We start from the raw sequence: 21,519 nt of genomic DNA, 5'->3' as shown, positions 1-21,519 counted from the left end.
AAATTATTCACTTTCCACCATTTCAAAACATCAAAATCATATTGAGATATTTCCTCACAAATATACACACCTTCTTCATGATAATTTTCTAATTCTAACTTTGGTGAATTCACTACTTCTACTTGTTTCACATAGGTCATTAACTTTGACCAACTTGAACTTGATGAAGAATGTGACATATGACTTTTGAAAAAACCCATAGAGCTAGTACTTGAAGCAACCCCTTCATTATTAATCTCCATGTTATATAAGAATACATATTCACCATAAATCTCACATAAGGTTTGTCAAACTACGTTTATATTCATTGTAACTTCCTCCTCAAGATATATCTCTAGAAAACACATTTCAATCAATCTTAATTTGACGCTTGGATCCAAAACTGAAGCAACAACCATCAACAAATTACATTCACCCTAGTACTTCTCAAATTTCCCTTTCATTCTACCAACCATCAAAATATTTTCATTTTTAGAATGAAAATTCAAAACTTTTTATACCCTATATACCTCACTAATGTACAAATTAGAAGTAGGGTAGTTACTCCCAAAAATTATATTAGTGACTACATTAAAAACTTCTAAAATTCCACACACTATTTTAACCTTTTTCCCACTCGTCAAGACTTGGCAAACAGTCATAAGGTTCTCTATCTTGAAATCTAGGGAATGCATCTTTGAATTTTAATGCAGAAGACAACATGTCATAAGTGATGTTCCAACAAGTTGGACAATCAATAACCAACCTTGTTGTACCTAGTTGTAGTTGTTGCACAATTTCAGAAAAAAAAGTGTGAAGTCTAACCTCAAACAGATTTATAAATTTGACACTCTCATGCACATTCTCAATGATATCCTTAATTTGAGCAGGACCATGTTGGACTAATAAGTTCAAAATATGAGCACACAAATGCATATGGAATTACTTTCCACCACAAACTAATTTCCTATTTCTTGAAATATCATCTTTCAAAACTCTCAAACAAACATAATTATAAGCAACATTATCGATTGAGATACTAAATACTTTATTTTTTATATCCCAATCTTGAAAACACTTATAAATAGCATTTGTTATGTCAACACCACAACGAGGAGGAGGAACATGCACAAAACTCAAAACTCGAAACTCATTTTTGTAGCTTCCAACTATTATCAATAAAATGCCCAGTAATAACCATGTATTCAATCTTTTGATTCTGGGACTTCGAAAGATATGTGGTAAGACTAATCTTGTTAATCTCTTTTAACAAAGTTTTCAATTTCTTTTTTCAGCCTCATACAGCTCCATACACTCCTTAATGGTCTTATGAGATATTTTTTCATAATTCACATTTGCCATCTTCATTACAAAATTAAATCCCTCCTTTTCTACTATCATGAATGGATGCTCATGCATAAGAATCCAATGAACAATGAGCACTATTATTCTAGCTTGATCATATTAGCCTCCAAAATCCATAAAAGGAAGGTCAAATGGACTCTGATCAACATTAGACCCCATTGGTTGAAAGTCTATGGTTTTTTGTTTTCACATTGCCACTTTTCTACAAAAAAAATATTTCAAATGTCGACTTATATGTGTGGTCACTTCACTACTAATAATACTCAAATTGGTTTTACAATGAATACATTGAGCCTTTTTTGTACCATCAATAAGTGAGACTTCTTTGAATTCCAATCACACATGAGACCTTTTTTGTCCTTTTGAACTTTGGATAAAGTCACCTATTAGGAACTAGACGTCCTAATTCCAAACTAACGAGAGTAATAATAATAAACGCAGAAGAAAGAAAAATCAAGCACGAAAAAGATAACAAGATTTATACAAATTCGCCTCAAGGTGAGACTATGTCCTCTCTCTCTAAAGATGAACGTAGTTTATAAGAGAGATCACATACACTTACATGTGTTGTTTTTCTCTAACCTCTCTCGATCGTAACTGATGTTCCTCGGATGATTGATAAAACCATAATAGTGGCGCCCCTCCAATTATAAAGAGAAAATTAAGGCAACCGCTTTATAAGAGTGAAATTTTTAAACTACCCTTAATGAAACAATAGTCAATATATCGTGGATCTAGTAAGGGCTCTACCCCCACACCCCCGAGAGACCTATTCGCAAAGGTCAATCCACGTACCAACTCAACGTAGTGCGTTGATTAGGCTCCACAACTTAACAATCTCCCACTTGGAAACTAATCTATCACCAATATCTTCTAGCTTTTAACTAAGAGTCAGGTGAGTTTTTTGTTTCAAAATGGTTAACATCAAACCAAACTTATTGTTCTTACAAACAATTATAGCAATAACAACCTAGAAACGAAAACATATGGGGATATTGTTTGATTTCCTCAAGCAAGTCATGCAATTTTTAGAAAGACCATAAAACTTATAGAATTTTTTATCATGTATTGATGAATTTATGCATATATTATTTTTTAAATAATGATTATTATTTGGTTTTGGTTTTTGAAATTACTATCCATCGATCTTCAAACAAGCATGCCCTCATTTTAGTTCTCTACCCATTTCACGATTCAAAAATGGTAATAAATGCAATAAATCGGCCCAAGCCCTTGGTGTCTCAAGTGAACCAAGAAAGAGAAGGTGGAAAACCATTTGCACCTCACCTTCAACTGGTAAGATCTCCACATAAACTCCTTTTGTCAATCTCTTTTTTTTCCTTCGATTGGTTCCCCTTAGGGGTGGCATTGAATCGAATTGAGCTCTAACCTATCTATGTTCGAGTTGGGCTTGATTTAAATATTTTAAACTCAAGCTTGAGCTGAGCCTAGCCTCGAGCCTAAAATTATAATCAAGCGCGAGCTCGAGCCGAGTTTGGACTCCAACATACATTTAAAACTTTGCAAAAAAATACATGTCTTAAATTGTATATAAAATTATGCATATATTTTACATAAAATTGGGCATGACCTCTACATAAAACTAGGCATAACCTATGTACATAATACCTGCATAAAATTATTTATACACTCTACATAAAATTATTCATAAACACTGCATAATATTATGAATAAACTTTATACAATAATCAAACACACAAAAATAAATGAAATATCAATATCAATTTAAAATCAGCCAAATAAAAACTATAAATCCAGTATAAATTTATAAACTCTAACCCTTTCTCTTCAAGCTAGAAAATAATATACTAAGTCCTTGCATGAGCAAAATCTCCACCTATGACAAAAACAGAAGAATAAAACTTATTATTATCTGATAAAAAAATACTCTTCCACTACTAATTACTTAATGTAGTGAAAAATATTAAAATTACCATGATGAGAAAAAGATGAAAAATCAAGAAACTGGTAGCATCATCTATCCAATCTTCCTCTCAGGCTATAATCATCAAACAAAAATTTAATAAATAAAACTAAAAATTTACTAAAAAATATCATAATAAATAATTATTCAAAAGTAGTTCACCTTTTGATTTTTCTTGACACCGTGAAGAGCCCAAACCCAATTCCCACTACAAATCAAAGCTTGAACTATATTTGGTGCCAAGGAAGAATGATATGGGTCTATTACCCTACCACCAGCACTAAAGGTAGACTCTAAAGCTACTGTTGATATGGGAATTACAAGGATGTCTGCTTCCATCTTAGATAATACCCAAAATTTTAAATTATTCATTTTCCACCATTTTAAAACATCAAAATCATACTGTGATATTTCCTCACAAATATACACACCTTCATGATAATTTTCCAATTCTAACTTTGGTGAATTCACTACTTCCACTTGAACTTGATGAAGAATGTGACCTATGACTTGTGAAAAGACCCATAGAGCTAGTACTTGAAGCAATCCCTTCATTAATAATCTCCACGTTATATAAGAATACATATTCATCATAAATTTCACATAAGGTTTGTTGAACTAAGTTTATATACATTGTAACTTCCACTTCAAGATATATCTCTAGAAAACATATTTCAATCAATCTTAATTTGACGCTTGGATCCAAAACTAAAGCAACAACCATCAACAAATTACATTCACCTTAGTACTTCTCAAATTTCCCTTTCATTCTACCAACCATCATTCTAATGAAAATTCAAAACTTCTTTTACCCTATATACCTCACTAAGGTACAAATCAGAAGTAGGGTAGTCACTCCTAGAAATTATATTAGTGACTACATTAAAAACTTCTAAAATCTCACACACCATTTTAACCTATTTCCCATTCGTCAAGACTTGGCAAACAGTCATAAGGTTCTCTATCTTGAAATCTAGGGAATGCATCTTTGAATTTTAATGCAGAAGACAACATGTCATAAGTGGAGTTCCAACAAATTGGACAATCAACAACGAACCTTTTTGTACCTAGATGTAGTTGCACAATTTCAAAAAAGTACAAAGTCGACCTCAAACAAATTTATAAATTTGACACTCTCATTCACATTCTCAAAGATATCCTTAATTTGAGCATGACCATCTTAGACTAATAAGTTCAAAATATTAGCACACCAATGCGCATGAAATTACTTTCCACCACAAACTAATTTCCTATTTCTTGAAATATCATCTTTCAAAACTCTCAAACAAACATAATTATAAGCAACATTATCGACTGAGATACTAAATACTTTATTTTTTATATCCCAATCTTGAAAACACTTGTAAATAGAATTTTTTATGTAACCACAACGAGGAGGAGGAACATGCACAAAACTCAAAACTCATTTTTGTAGCTTCCAATTATTATCAATAAAATGCCCAGTAATAACCGTGTATTCAATCTTTTGATTTTGGGACTTCCAAAGATCTGTGGTAAGACTAATCTTATTAATCTCTTTTAACAAAGCTTTCAATTTCTTTTTTTCAGCCTCATACGGCTCCATACACTCAATGGTCTTATGAGATATTTTTTCATAATTCACATTTCTCATCTTCATTACAAAATTAAATCCCTCCTCTTTTACTATCATGAACGGATGCTCATGCATAAGAATTCAATGAACAATGAGTACTATCATTCTAGCTTGATCATATTAGCCTCCAAAATCCATAAAAGGAAGGCCAAATGGACTTTGATCAACATTAGACCACTGGTTGAAAGTCTATGATTTTTTGTTTTCTCATTGCCACTTTTCTACTAGAACAACATTTCAAATGTTGAATTATATGTGTGGTCACTTCACTACTAATAATACTCAAATTGGTTTTACAATGAATACATTGAGCCTTTTTTGTACCATCAATAAGTGAGACTTCTTTGAATTCCAATCACACATGAGACATTTTTTGTCCTTTTGAACTCTAGATAGAGTCACCTATTAGGAACTAGACGTCCTAATTCCAAACTAATGAGAGAAATAATAATAAACATAGAAGAAAGAAAAACAAGCACGAAAAAGACAATAAGATTTATAGAAATTCGCCTCAAGGTGAGACTACGTCCTCTCTCTCTAAAGATGAACATAGTTTACAAGAGAGATGGCATACACTTACATGTGTTGTTTTTCTCTAACCTCTCTCGATCGTAACTGATGTTCCTCGGATGATTGATAAAACCATAATAGTGGCACCCCTCCAATTATAAAGAAAAAATTAGAGCAACCGCTTTATAAGAGTGAAAATTTCAAACTACCCTTAATGAAATAATAGTCAATACATCGTGGATTTGGCGAGGACTCTACCCCCACACCCCCGGGAGGGGGGCTTCCCACCCCCCATCCAACTCCCACGATGACCTATCAGCAAAGGTCAATCTGCGTACCAACTCAACGTAGTGCGTTGATTAGGCTCCACAACTTAACAATCTCCCATTTGGAAACTAATCCATCATCAATATCTCCTCTACAGTAGCAACAACTTTTCAATCCTCAGAGAGAATTCCAACAGAAGTTGAACACAATTTTAGTTTCTCGATCGTAACAGTATTTGTCAACATATCAGCTAGATTTTGACTCCCTTGGATCTTCTCAAGTGCTAAGACTCCATCCTTCAGAGCCAATCTGATGAAGTGATAACGCACCTGTATATGCTTTGTTCTGACATGATAAACACGATTCTTTGCTAAATGAATAGCACTCTGATTGTCACCATACAACACATTCTTCCCAAACTTGAGACCTAATTCTTCTCAAAAAGACTACAACCATACCATCTATTTGTTGGCTTTGATCACGGTGACATATTCTACCTCAGTGGTGGAAAGAACAATTATCTTCTGCAACTTAGAGACCCAACTAATTGTTGTACTACCCAATGTGTATACATATCTAGTGGTACTCTTCCTGCCATCAATGTCTCCAGCAATGTCAGCATCTACATAATTTTGTAATCCCAAGTCTGACTTTCTAAAATATAAGGCTGAGTTTGCAATGCCTCTCAAATACCTGAGAATCCACTTCACTGTTTCACAATTTTGTTTACCTAGATTACTCATATATCTGCTCACAACTCCCATTGCATGAGCTATGTCTGGTCTAGTGCACATCATGGCATACATGAGACTGCCAATAGCAGAAGCATAAGGAACATTGGTCATGTTGGCTCGTTCCTATTCTCTAGAAGGTGACTGCTCCTTAGATAGCCTAAAGTGACTGGCCAAAGGAGTACTCGCTGGTTTTGCATCATTCATGTTGAATCTACTCAGCACCTTCGTCACATATATTTCTTGTCACATATCTTTGTCATTCCAAAGATTTCTTTTGTAGCACCCAAATCCTTCATTGCAAACTTCTTGGACAACTCCCTTTTCAACTTATCTATTTCATGTTTGCAAGCACCTGCTATCAACATGTCATCAACATATAACAATAGAGTAATGTAGGAGTCAACAAACTTCTTCACATAACAGCAATGATCTGCCTGGCACGTCAAGAAATCATTAATACTCATAATGGTGTCAAACATCTTATACCATTGTCTTGAAGCTTATTTAAGACCATTCAAGCTCTTTTGAAGTTTGCACACCATTTTCTCCTTTCCTTGTGTTTTGAAACCCTATGGTTGCATCATGTAATTTTTTCCTCCAAATCACCATGAAGAAAGGTTGTCTTTACATCCAACAGCTCTAAGTGCAAGTCTTCATTTGCCACTAGTCTAGGCACTATTCTAATAGTAGTCAATTTCACTACTGGAGAGAAAATCTCAGTGTAGTCAATGCCTATTTTTTTGAAAGCCCTTTACCACCAATCTTGCCTTGTACCGCTTGCTGCCATCATGTTCGTCTTTTATTTGGTACATCCATTTATTCTGCAAGGCCTTCTTCTCTTTTGGTAACTCTGTCAACTGCCATATCTGATTGGACAACAATGAATCCATCGCATCCATCATGGCCAACTCCCACTTGGTTGATTTATCAACTTGCACGACATCCTCATAACTCTCTGGTTCACCTTTATCAGTCAAAAGAATATAATTCGGTGTTGGGGAGTACCTCTATGGTGGTCTGCTAGTTTTGGTAGATCTCTTGACTTCAGTCACAAGAATGTTCTGATATACTTCTGGGGGTATGTTTTCCTGATTTTCCTGAGCAATATTCTCCATCTCAATAACTGGAAGATCTCTCAAATGAATCACTTCAGACTTCATAGCTTCATTGCTTGTGCTTTCAGAATTTGTTCTCAACCTGTCTTTATTCAAGACACCTTCATTGAAGATCACGTCCTTGCTCATGACAGCCTTTTGACTTTGGTCATCCTAGAAGCGATAACCAAACTCGGTACCACCATATCCAATAAAGAAACATATTTTAGATTTAGCATTAAGTTTACTTCTAGCAACAGAATCAATATGAATATAAGAAGTACAACCAAACAATTTCAAGAAAGAAAGGTTTACCTCTTTGCCGCTTCATACCTCTTCTGTTATTTTGCAATCTAATGGTGTTGATGGACCTCTATTGATCAAATAGGCAACGGTGTTAATAGTCGCAAACTAGACCATCTTGAGGGACCTCTATTGATCAAATAGACAACGGTGTTAATAGTCTCAAACTAGACCATCTTTGGTAATCCTGCATGTAATCTCATACTCCTAGCATGCTTATTCAAAGTTTTGTTCATCCACTCAGCCACACCATTCTGTTGAGGTTTCCCAGGTATGGTTTTCTTCATCTTGATTCCATTATCAACACAGTATCGTTTAAAATCATTATCTATGTATTCTCCCCCATTATCTGACTGCAGATACTTCACCTTCAAATTTGTCTCGTTCTCAACCATTGCTCTCCATCTCTTGAAGGTGTCAAAGACATCAAATTTCTTTTTCAGGAAATAAACCCATACCTTTCTGTTTTCATCATCAATAAATATCACATAGTAGTTAGAACCACCAAGGGAGGTAACAGTTGAAAGCCCCTACACATCTGTGTGAACCAACTCCAACTTTGCTGTTTTTTGGTCCGTTCCACCCTTAGAAAAGTTAACCCTTTTCTGCTTGCCAAAGATACAACCTTCACACAAACTGTTATTTATAGTTTTCAACCCTAGTAGCTTCCCTTTGGACTGAAGCACTTTTAGTCCCTTCCCACTCATGTGACAGAGCCTATAATTCCACAAATCAGAATCAGTAACAGCATCAGCAACTGCAACCGTGTCTTTGCAACTAGAAGTAATGTATAGAGTTCCAGTTTTAACTCCTCAAGCAACAACCATGGCTCCCTTAGTGACTTTCCAGGAAGCACCATTAAAAGTCACATTATGACCTTCATCATCAAGCTGCCCTACAGAGATCAAATTAAGAATTAGTTTTGGTACATGTCTCACCTTGTGAAATTTCCACACTAAGTCATTTGACATCCTCAAATTGACATTACCAATACCATCAATATCCAAAGTTTCTCCATCAGCAAGATACACCTTCCGGGGTTCTTCAGTAATGTAATTCTCCATGATCTCACGGTGTGTAGTGGTGTGAAAAGAAGCCCCTGAATCTAACACCCAAGAATCAATAGGGCTATCAACCAACAAGAGTAAGCATCTTGTACTTCTTCAGTCACCGCATTTACAACATCTCCTTTCTCTTCATCCTTATTCGGTGCTCTACAGTTCTTCTTTATGTGACCAGATTTGCCACAATTCCAGTACCCTACATTCCTTCAAAATTTGGACTTGCTTCTTCCATTCCTTGACTTTCCTTTACTATTGCCATTTTTGGAATTCCTCTCAAATTTTCTGCCCCTAATATCAACACTTAGGGCATAATTAGATGTCGACGATTCTCCGGAGTCCTTTCTACGAACTTCATTAAAAATCAACTTCCCATTGCCTAGAGAGTTGCTGACCACAACCCTCATAGGCTACCCAAAATTTGGTAGAGACGCCAAAAGAATTAAAGCATGAACTTCATCATCAAATTTAATCTGAACCAAGGTCAATTAATTGACAATCATGCTAAACTCATTCAAATGCGATGACACTGATATATTTTCTATCATCTTTAAATTGAAGAGTTTTTACATGAGATGTACCTTATTATTTGTGGAAGGCTTCTCATACATGTCAGACATAACCTTCATCATCCCCATTGTGGTTTTCTCCGATGCCACGTTATGAGCAACATTCTTCGATAGTGTTAACCAAATTACTCCTAACACCTGTCTTTTGAGGAGATTTTAGTCATCATCTTTCATACCTTCTGGTTTCATATCCAGAAGTTGTGCATGCAGCTTTTTACTATACAGATAATCTTCGATCTGCATCCTCCAAAATGCAAAATCCATACCATCAAACTTGTTGATTCCAAGTGTCAATCCTTCTCTGCCAGCCATTGCTATCAATCATGAACCAAAGCTCTGATACCAGTTGTTAGGAATTAGACGCCCTAATTCTAAACTAACGAGAGAAATAATAATAATCGTAGAAGAAAGGAAAAACAAGCATGAGAACAAATAAGATTTATATAGGTTTGCCTCAAGGTGAGACTACGTTTTGTCTTCTGCCACTGCAATAAACCACTATAAAGATGAAATAGTTTACAAGAGAAATTGCACACACTTACAGGTGTTTTTCTCTAATCTCTTGGGCTACAACTCCATATGTTCCTCGGGATGATGATACTCATCAATGTGATAAAACCCTAACAATGGTGCCAATATATATAGAGACAATTAGGGCAACCGGCTTAAAAGTGTGAAATCCGTACACTACCCTTAATGACACAATAGACAATATATCGTGGACCCGTCGGGTGCTCCACCCAGAGGTTAAAGTGTTAATTAGGCTGCACAACTTAACATTTAGCGTTATAACTAATGAAATGCTTATTCAGAAAATACATTAACCATGGCACTTTGGACTTTTTGAACCACTCCGTTCAGAATGTAGACACTTCAATGTGGTTCCATTCACTTAAAAAGTACTATTTGGACTCAAAACTTGCGCGCCATAAGAAATCAATCATCACCTTTTCATTATACTTCTAAAACTCTGGCACTTCAGGAGCCATGTACAAGGGAGACCCATAGACTATTTCCACACGATCACCAAGATGTACAACTCTATTGTTAAGTAGAGAACAATCTAAGATTATTGAAGAGAAAATTTTCACTCAACCAAGAAATATATGAATCATGAACAAAGCAAAAATATACCTTGAAAAATCAAAATCGGATACCGTCAACAAACCATCATTACCAAGGTTGGAGAGAAGAATATTTTGCTCCAATAATGGCTCTATTATGCCAGATATAGTTAATCTTGCTCAGAAAATAATGAATTGGTTGGGTAACACTGTAGGCCCACAAGTTGTTTTTATGAATAGAGCACACTTACCTAGCAGGTAAAGGCCATTTAAAATGGCAATATTTTATAGAAATAGAACTGGCCATTCTGTTACAATTGAGATCTATTGCAAATGGCCATTTCAATATTAAACAATCTCTAAAAAACCTAAATAGAACTCTAAAACCACCATTAAAACTAAAAAAAACTAGCATTAATTCCTCAAAAAAATAAGGGGCGAGCTGATCTGACATGCGGGATGCGCCTGCCCAAAACAACTTCTTGTTGGCCAAGCCCATCTAAAGCAAGAACAACTTCCTGCTGGCCGCAAACACCTCCAGTCAAGAAAGAGAAAGGGGAGAGAGTGGCAGATGAGCTTCCTTCTCTTCCGCAACATTTCAACAGGCTCTGCTCACCTCTGTTATTTGTTCCTTGAATACAAAAAACTAATTGACGACGAAGAACAAAGAGATTGAGGAAGAACTCATATAAATAGAGTAAGAAATCAAATAAAATGAAGACTAACCTAAAGGGGCAAATTATATACCTCTTCTTTCTATGTTTAGACTCGGGGAAGATCCAACTGAGTGAACTTCTCAACGCCATTAGTGATTACTTTCCCATTTCCTTTCAATTTTCCTCTGATTTTGTCACTGATTCCCCAAAAATGAAACTCGAAGACAGAAAGTCGACAGTCGAAATCGAGCCCGAAGAGGCAAAAATAGAAAGCCCTTATTCGTTGATTCCCTAAAATTGCTCATTAAGTAACGAGTCGGCTAGTGAGCCACTGAATCTAACCACGGCTCACTTGAGCTCGGTTCATTTACTTAAACAAGCCCACGCCTGAACTTCAATTTGATTTGGGTTTTGGATTTATTGAGTCAAGCTCGAGCTGTTCGCGAACCAGCTCGATTCGATGTCACCCCTAGTTTCCCTCTCGTTCTTATATATATTTTTCCAACTTTCCAACCCCTATCTCACAAAGGAGAAGCGAGGACAAGCATCCTACCCTAGAAAAGTCACTATACGTCCTTTGTTCCATCCCTTTTTTATTCTCATTTCTAATCTATCTTTGTTTTTCTTTTTCATTCTTTGATTTTTCTTTGGGGTTTAAATAAACTCATACTCTCTCACTAAGATGGTTAGGTTTTTTCATTTTAGTTTGTATAAGCGTTAGTAAATGCATCTTTTCTATATATAGAATAGGACTATCATGTTATGTCATGCATTTACTTCCTTGAAGTGTTGTTTGGCAAGTTAGGAGTTATTGAAGTGCAAAAATGGAAGAGTGTACATGACTCTCACAAAAAAAAGTGTACTTGACTCTCAAGGGAAGAAGTCTCACACAAGTGTTTCAGTTCAGAGGTGTTCTAGTTCTTTCAACTCACTTTAATAGTGAGTTTTATTTTTGGTGTAATTGGGATATGATTAGTCTGATTATACATTGATTCTAAAATATTTATCTATTATAGATAGAGACCCATTGTATTCAATTTACATAAAATCAATAAATTATTTTCCTTTCTAAAATTCCAATATGGTACTAGAGTAGGGTCAATGAGTTGGCTCGATCAACCCATAAAGACAATATTCATAACAATCTTGTGTCTCTCCTTGTAAGGTTTTATTTTTTATTTAAGTGTTTCTTATCCTATTAATTAGTCGAGACTAGCAGTACTCATTAGTGTCCTAATAACAATCAATGCAAATATTCCTTTTGTTCATAGAATCTTTAAAACTCCTTGAAGTCTCCTTCTAGGCAAACTCCTTCCACTCGGTGATGGGTTTCGATACCTTGAAGGCACAATAATGGTTATCGAAGTTAGTTGAAGGCTTGTACCTAAAAAATCCACAATTTCAATCTCTCATACCAGGGATGGCTGCCCAACTACCTCATGGTGGAACAGTGATACTTCAACACCAAATATCCTTCAACTACTAAGTCACCCATGAAGAAAATTGAACACCAACACTCTGTTCTTCTTTGTTGATATTTGTGACGACAAGAAGAAGATTAAGAATGCAATGAAGAAGATGGAAGTCATCCGAACCAAAAATTTGAATCATTTGATAAGGATGTTAGGACAAAAAAAAAAAGGTCATGTACATTTGACACCAGACAATGATGCTTTGGATGTAGCAAACAAGATTAATATCACCCTTCTCATGATGTCTCCGAAGACCAAAAAATCATAAAACAAGTGTACAAGGCCTTGAGAACCAGCCCACAATGAAATGACATCCATTGCATCATCACCTACGATGAGCACGACTACTTCTTTTATCAAGTCCCACCATGTAATCAATGTTCTGAGTCCAAATGACATTGTGAATCCTGAGCCATTCAATTTCTGATTCTCTCATTTAGGGGTGAGGGTTCCCACTGTCATGATTTCTCCAGAAGGAACTGTCATGTACATTGGATTGGGACCCCACCCTTCATTAGATTTCAAGCATTCTTTAATTCTTGCAATGGTGAAGAAGATTTTCAATCTCAAGGACTTTTTCACTAAGCATGATGCCTGGGTTAGCATATTTGAGATTGTGATCAATTGTCAAACTCAAAAAACAAAATGCCCGTTGAAAATGTCGAAACCAAAGTAATTGCAAGTAGTGGACACAAACGAAGAGCCTAAGCTAGTTTTATATGGTTTGCCCAAGGGCAAGGAAAATTGGAACCCAAATAGGTGACGGGGATGAGGTGTTAGAGGTGTGATAGTAGAGAATCCTTTGACACCTCAAATTGAGGTTGTTAAATAAACCAAAACTATATTTGAGGTTGTTGTCAGATTGATATCTTCCTTGAAGCTTCCATTGAGCACAAAAGGTCAAGGCCCTCATTTTGTTGTATTTCGACAATGTCTTCAAGTATTATTCTAATAAGATATAAGGTAGATCCTCAAGAATTGGGTCTAGGTTATTGGTTTTTCTAGAAAAGATAAACACTTCAATGACTTGTTATAATTTGAGTGCAATATGCCTCTATTTATAATAAATGAAACAAATAGAATTTAATTATAATTAAACCATCATTATCCAGCTACACCTAAAAAATAAGTCCTAGAATAATTGAACAACTGAGAATAATTAGAAAACTAACATAACAAAAACACCTTTAACTAAGACTCTTCTATGAGACATCCTCCTGTGAGACTCCTATAAGACTCCACCATATTTATTTTGGCTTTGTGAGAATCATGTAGGACTCTTTCATATATGATCTTCAACAGTCCCCCTCAAATTGGAGTTTATAACTTCAAGAAGCAATGAAAATGATTCTTGGCCTTCAATCATTGTCTTCAATCTTCATTGGATGATTTTTTCATAGATATCAAATCTTCATCATTTGTTTTCCCCCTTTCTTGAATATTTTAGTCACATAAAAATTACCACTCCATGTGGAACACAATACCTCATTCTTGTACTTCTTCTTCTACTTCTCCCCCTCAAGCTGGGGATAAAAAGGACATAGAGACCGGCTTGGACAAAACACAATATGGGAGAAGAAAATCACTCCTAGTCATATGACAAAGCTCCATACACCAGTCAAAACGGTCATAATCTGAAACATACTTCGCTCAATTTTAAAGGTGGAAAAACAATCCCACTTTAGTGCTTAACAAATGGACTATTCACATTTTAAGGGTAGCTCAAACACAAATCACCTCTTTGGAGAAAAATAAAAGACTTCACTCAAACTGGATGTTGGGCACACTCCTATACTTTTTAGATAGTGGGTCAAGGCATTGTTCTGAAGTGATGAAAACACTAGAAGATAAACTAAAGAAAAACTAGAGGAAAACAAATTTAACCGGAAGGAGGCAACTATGCAAAACTCATACTTTCAAACAAATATATAATATGATTTTATTTTATTTTTAAAAGACTAGGGGAGACTGTAACGGTATAACTTAATAAATGTTTTTTTTGGGGGGGGGGGGGGGCAGACCACAATTTTCGCAGTTGACGATGTGTAAGATACACAACCAAGTAACAACAATTAAAACTTGATAACAACATCAAAGTAGGAAATTTTTGCACATCCTTAGTCGCATCCGACTTCCGTATTCTATGGCAGGCCTCACTCTAGCAATTTCAAGGTCAGAATGTAAACTCTAATTAATTGAATGTAGAGCTAGCATTCTTTGTTTTGTGTTTTCTTGTATCTATTGTCCTTATTTTATTTGTTTGGGTGATTCTACAATTTTTTTATCCCATGGAGCTTATTACATGTGTTTAAGTAATTCCTAGTGTGGGTGGTTGGAGCTAGGGTAGGGATGGGTTGGGTAGAAGCTAATAGAATGCTTCTTTCTACCGGTTTAATTTCTTTTCGAGATGAGTTTCCGTAGCTTGCCTCAAGGACATTTTTGTTATTATAAACTTTCTTTTAGTTTGGATTTTACTTTCCAGAATCGTAGCTCCTTTGATTAAGCTAGGTTTTTATTTTTATAATCTAATTGTTCTGTTTGTTATGTTCTTGTAATATTTTCATCTTTTTCTCCATGTAATTCCTTGTATGCTATTTTGGTGTCGTTGGCTTCTTGGAATTGATTATTTTTTGTTGAATAACGAGTTTACACGATTCTGGTGCTACATGCGCTACAGTTGAGCCCAATGTCCAGGTTTGTAGTGTTTTTGAATTGGCTGACATTCTTTGGTTGATGGGAGCCTGAGCTAGGATCTAGGGTACTATTTCAATGAGAGTTTATCAAATAATTCTTATAGGAGAAAGTGTTGAAGGATTTCATTGGAAATTTGAGGCACACGTCTTCATTTCATCTTTCTTAAATTTGTCTACCAGAAGTGGGATTCTATCATTATGTACTAGGATTTAGAACAATTGACTGGCTTGATTGGGGATCTTTATTTTCTGCTAGTTATGTTTCAATAGAGTTGATGTGGATGTTTAGTACAAATATATGTGCTTTTGAACTTTGAATAATTGGAAAGGTTTTAATGTATTGAACTTATTATGCTTCTGTTTCATGTGGCTTCTAATGAGGTTGAGTATGGTTTCACAATCACAATTTTCCTATCTTTGGTGTACCTTTTATGTGATAAACTTGGTATTTTCTATCACCATAGAAATCCTGAGTGAATGTTTTGTAATTTCTTGGTGATTGAAGATTCTAATTTTTTGACTTGTTGTGGTCATGATGTGGCTTGTCAGTTTGAATATATATTATTTGAGGCAAGTATAAATTGGAAGGTAAAGAAGTGCTGACAAGGAGTAGCTTCTTCCTTTTAAATCTTATTTTTAAATTTGTGAAAATTTAGAGAATATTTATGGGTATAAGACATTTTGGAGATCTATATGAACTTTATTTACTTTGGCTTACTATGTTTATATTATTTGACTTTCTAAACCACCATGTTGAGAGATATTTTGATGAGGAACGACGTGATTTTGATGATTTTGACAGTGAAATTAGGGAAGAAAAGAGGAGAGACATAGAAAGAGAAGAGGAGTTGAGGAGAAGATGAAAGAAAAGATTAGAGGGGAAGAAGAGAAAGGTCGGGAAGGGGAGAGTAGAAAGATAATTTCAATTCTTCATCAATTTATTTCTCACCAATCCGGTTACAATTCCTTAATAAAAAATTTAAATTCAAAATTAAAAAGGAGCTAAATCACTAACAGATAAATCTAGTAAAATCAGGGAAATAAATAAAAATAAAATAAAATAAATTAATTAAAAAAATATGACAGTGGTGGATCTTGGTGGGGCCCAATGCCTCCAAGTGTGAACTCAAGTGACTGGTGGCACACTGGTGTCCCCAACAACTCTCGTGGGATAGGTGAATCTCAACACCATCTAGTGTAGATCTTGGAGGCTCTGGTAATAAGAAAACAAATTTGGATCCAATTGCTGTAGTGACTCGCAAGAAATCTAAGTGTTGTTTGAATCTGGATGCCCCGCCCAACAAACTAAGAAACGTTGAACTGCACTGTTCCTGGTAAAAACTACTTATTCATCTAAAGTAACATCAATCTGATCTTTTTGTGTTGGTGGTAAAGGAAAAGGGGAAGGAGTCAAAGGGGTTGCAGGGGTAGGAATGGGTGTTGTATTGGACAAAGTGGAAGAGTTAGAAGGGGCCAAACCAAATGGATCATCAAGAATAGATAGAGGACCCCTATATGCGATAAAATCGTCAATGTTAAAAGTGGAGCTAATGCCAGATTCAAGTGGCAAATCAAAAACATAAGCATCAGTTCTCACTCTTTTCATCACCATAAATGGTCCTACACTGCGCGCTTGCAGCTTTCAAGTTTGCCTCGAAGGCAGCCGCTCGGGTTGAATCTAAACCATGACATTGTCACCCTCATTAAATTCTTTAGCATTTTTGTGCATATCAGTATCCATTATGTACTGGACATTACTTGTGTGAATATGTTTATTGACTTCAACATGCAATTCTTGGACTTGACATGCAAATGAAACAGTGGACTCAAAAACCCTAGCATGGGGAGACATTGGTATGAGATTTAAAGGTTTCCTAGGTCAATACCTATGGACAACATGAAACAGGCTCATACCTATTGACCTATTCACCGAATTGTTGTACACAAATTATGCAACTGGAATAATTAAGTCCCATGTCCGATGATGGTCAACAACCAGACATCGAAGTAGGTTCCCTACACAACGGTTACCGACTTCACTCTAACTATCAGTTTGTGAAAGGTAGGCAATAGAAATTTTCAAATGTGTACCTACTAAGTGCGACTAAGTTTTCCAAAAGTAGCTCATAAAGCGTACTTCCCTATAAAAAAACTATGGTCTGAGGAACACCATATAGCTTGATGATCTCATCAAAGAATAGTCGAGCAACTCTAGATGCATCAAAAGTTTTAACACAAGGGATAAAATGAGCCATATGGGAAAAAGGATCTACCAAAAAAAAAATATGGAGTCATTTTTCTGAAAGGTACGCAGTAGACCTAAAACAAAATCAATGTGAGGTCTTGCCAAGGGGATATAGAGACTGGTAGGGGCATATATAACCCAGTGTTTTTTTTTTATTTTGTTTACCCAATTGACATGTCCTACATTGTCCAATCAATTTTGCAACATCCCTTTTTAATCTCGGCCGATAAAATCGACTTTCCACCTCCTCAGTTGTTATATTTTGTCTAAATGTCCTCCGAGTACTCCCGCAATGAGTTCCCAAACCAAAAAGTCGGGACAAGAAGCAAAATCCTCTTTGATCTTCTCAAAATCAGTAACATGCACACTCACAATGGACAATAAGATAATCCTACACCTAAGGACATGTGCCACTTTATTCACTCTCCCAGATTGGTGCTTCAAGACAAAAGAGAATGTTTGTAGGTACTCAACCCGTCGCCCATGCCTAAAAATAAGCTTCTTTTGAGAATTGAGATATTGAAGAGCCTCGTGATCAGAGTAGAAGAAAAATTCATGTGGAAGGAGATATTGATGCCAATAATGTAAAGCTTGTACAACCACATTGAATTATTTCTCATAGGTCGAGTAATTTTGTTTGGTGTCATTAAGTTTTTCACTAAAATGCGCAAATAGATGTCGCTCTTGACTCAGTACTCCACCTATTCCAATACCTGATGCATCACATTCGACTTCGAAAACCTTAGAAAAATCAGGTAGTCTCATAACAAGTGCCCTTGTAATACATTTATTTATTTCTTGGATAGCACGAGAGACAGCTTTCGACCACAAGAACTCACTTTTCTTCATGTAATTGGTAATGGGTGCCATGATGGAATTCAATCCCTTGATAAATCATCGGTAAAAAATGGTTAAACCATGAAATCTACAAACCTCATGAATAGTAGAAGGTTCTAGCCACTCAACAATTACTTTTACTTTTTGGGGACATGAAGGCTTTATAAAGACTTACGACAAAGTACAAACCTCTTTATTTTGGCTAGGCCTCAAAGCTGATGCAAGGCGTAAAAGCCATGTGCGATATTTGCCAATGAATCAAATACACCATTAAAATGCCGACAACCCTTATGCAACCCTTACCTATCCCAAACAAAGTTAGGGAAAATGTATCAATGGATTTCATCGAACTTTCTCCTTCAAAAGGTAAAATAATGATTTTTGTCGATGTGGAAAAATTAAGCAAATATGCCCATTTGTTCCCTCAAGCCTTGTATACTACAAAGACCATTTTCAGAGCCTATCTCCCTCATGTGGCTAAACTACATGGCATACCACGAACTTTAACTTCAAACATATATTCAATTTTGCTAATATCCTTTTGGAGAATTTTTTTTCTTTTGCAAGGCACAACTTTACAATGAGTATGACTTATCATCCTTATACTGTTGGCCAAACTGAAGTGGTCAATCAATTCTTAGAGATCTATTTGTGTGGATTGCCGACAAACCATCTTTTGGGTCCTCTGTCTTTTTTGGACAGAGTACTCTCACAATACTTCATATCATACTTATCTAAAGTTGTCTCATTTTGAAGCAGTATATGGCAAACCTCCTCCTATCATCGCATCATATGTCAAAGGCACCACACATATTGCACCTCTTGAAGAAGCCCTAGTAAATCGAGATCAGACTTTGAAGAAGCATCATCTTGCCTTAGCTCAACAATGCATCAAGGGCCAACATGACCACAAACACAAGGAATGACAAAACAAGATCAAGGGACTGACGGAACAGTCCAAACATCCACAAGAGAGAGCGTAGCTCTCTGGTTTCACAGCGAAACGAAACACACGACGAAATCCAGAATTCTGTCCGTTGGAGATTTTTCCCCTTTCATTAAATATATATCCTTTAGGTTTTCCTGTTACAAAATGGCCCATGGGCCCAAGACAATACCCCCTCATCCCATTAAGCCTAATCAAATAACCCTATATACATATCCCAAATTATACAACAATTATGAATATAAATTACATTGAATATACATTTTAACATATCGTAACATCCCCCCTCAAATTGATGATGGTGAGTCAACCAGCAACAATTTGCCAACCAAAAAATTATGTCGGGATTGAGACAATGCTTTGGTGAAGACATCGGCCACTTGAAGATCCGAAGAAATGTACGGTAGAGATATTACCCGGCGCTCCAAAGTATCACGGATGGAGTGACAGTCAACCTCAATATGCTTGGTACGCTCATGAAAAACCGGATTGGCTGCAATCTGTATAGCACTTGTATTATCTGCATGAAGCGGTGTAGAGGAGGGCTGAGAAAACTGGAGCTCAGCAAGAAGACCACGGAGCCAAATAACTTCCGAACACGCAGTAGACATAGCACGATACTCGGCCTCGGTAGATGACTTGGACACTCGATCTTGTTTCTTACATTTCCAAGAAATTAGTGCATCGCCTAAAAACATACACCAGCCTGTAGTAGATCGACGGGTATCGGGGCACCCTGCCCAATCAGCATCACTGTAGGCAACCAGATGTAGCGCAGAGCCAGTAGGAAAGAATAAACCACGAGCAGGGGAGCCGCGCAGATAGCGGATGATGCGCTGAACGGCCGCAAGATGAAGATGTCGAGGAGATGCCATAAACTGACTGACCTTATGAACAGCATAGGAAATGTCCGGGCGAGTAGTAGTCAAGTAGATGAGACTCCCGACTAGACGTCGATAGATAGTCGGATCATCAAGGAGAGTCCCTTCATCTTTCCGATATTTGACATTGACCTCCATAGGGGTAGCCACCGAAGATGTGTCCTCCAACCCAGCGAGTGTGATAAGATTTTGAATATACTTATGTTGGTTTAAGAAAATACCTTTAAGTGTGTGATGGACCTCCAACCCTAAGAAGTAGGTGAGGCGTCCAAGATCCTTCATATGAAAAGTGGCATGCAACACCTTCTGAAGCGTGGAAATCAGTCCAGAGTCAGTGCCAGTAATGATGATGTCATCCACATAAACCAAGAGAATGACCATGCCTGCAACAGACTTATGATAAAAGAGGGAGGAATCATACTGACTCTGGGTAAACCGGTGGAGAATAAGAGTGCTACGGAATTTCTCAAACCAAGCCCGAGGGGCTTGTTTAAGCCCATACAAAGGACGTCGTAGCTTGCAGACGTGATCGGGAGAGGATGTAGACACACCCGAGGGAAGCTTCATATAGACATCTTCCTGCAGATCACCGTGGAGAAAAGCATTCTTCACATCCATCTGATGCAATGGCCAAGATTGAGAGGCTGCAATGGCTAAGATAGTATGGACTGTGGTCATCTTGGCAACTGGGGCAAAAGTTTCCTCATAATCAATCCCATATTCCTGCCTGTTCCCCAGGGCCACAAGGCGGGCTTTGTACCGATCCAATGATCCATCGGAACGCAGCTTGACAGAGAAGACCCACTTACTTCCAAGAGGCCGAATAGTGGGAGGGCAAGCCACAATGTCCCAGGTGTGATTCTCCTCTAGCGCTTGTAGTTCAGTTTGGATGGCCTTTTGCCAACACGCATGTGCTATGGCCTGTTTATATCCAGAAGGAATGGAAATAGAAGACAAAGTAGCTACCAGAGATACAGGGGAGGGAAAACCATATCGGTCAGGAGGGTGAGAACTACGTGTGGATCGACGAAGATGGAGGGGAGCAGAAGTAGAGGGAGGATCAGGAGCAAGCGCTAGGTCAGAAGGGGAAGAGGGCAGCGAAGCAGTGGATTGAGGCTCATCAAAGCTCGGCAAACTAGACAAAGAGGTAGACGGAAGTGTAACTTGAGATGGAAAGAAATATTGGTTTTCAAAGAAGACCACATTCCGAGAAACACGGACTCGACGTGCCTGAGGATCATAGCAAACATAGCCCTTTTGAACACCGGCATACCCAAGAAATG

The sequence above is a fragment of the Aristolochia californica genome, unplaced genomic scaffold (genome assembly GCF_029961685.1).
Source record: "Aristolochia californica isolate CCGP_79_NKW_82.1479 unplaced genomic scaffold, dmAriCali1.0.hap1 SCAF_12, whole genome shotgun sequence".
Lineage (NCBI taxonomy): Eukaryota > Viridiplantae > Streptophyta > Magnoliopsida > Piperales > Aristolochiaceae > Aristolochia > Aristolochia californica.
Note: the sequence above shows the minus strand (reverse complement) of the source record.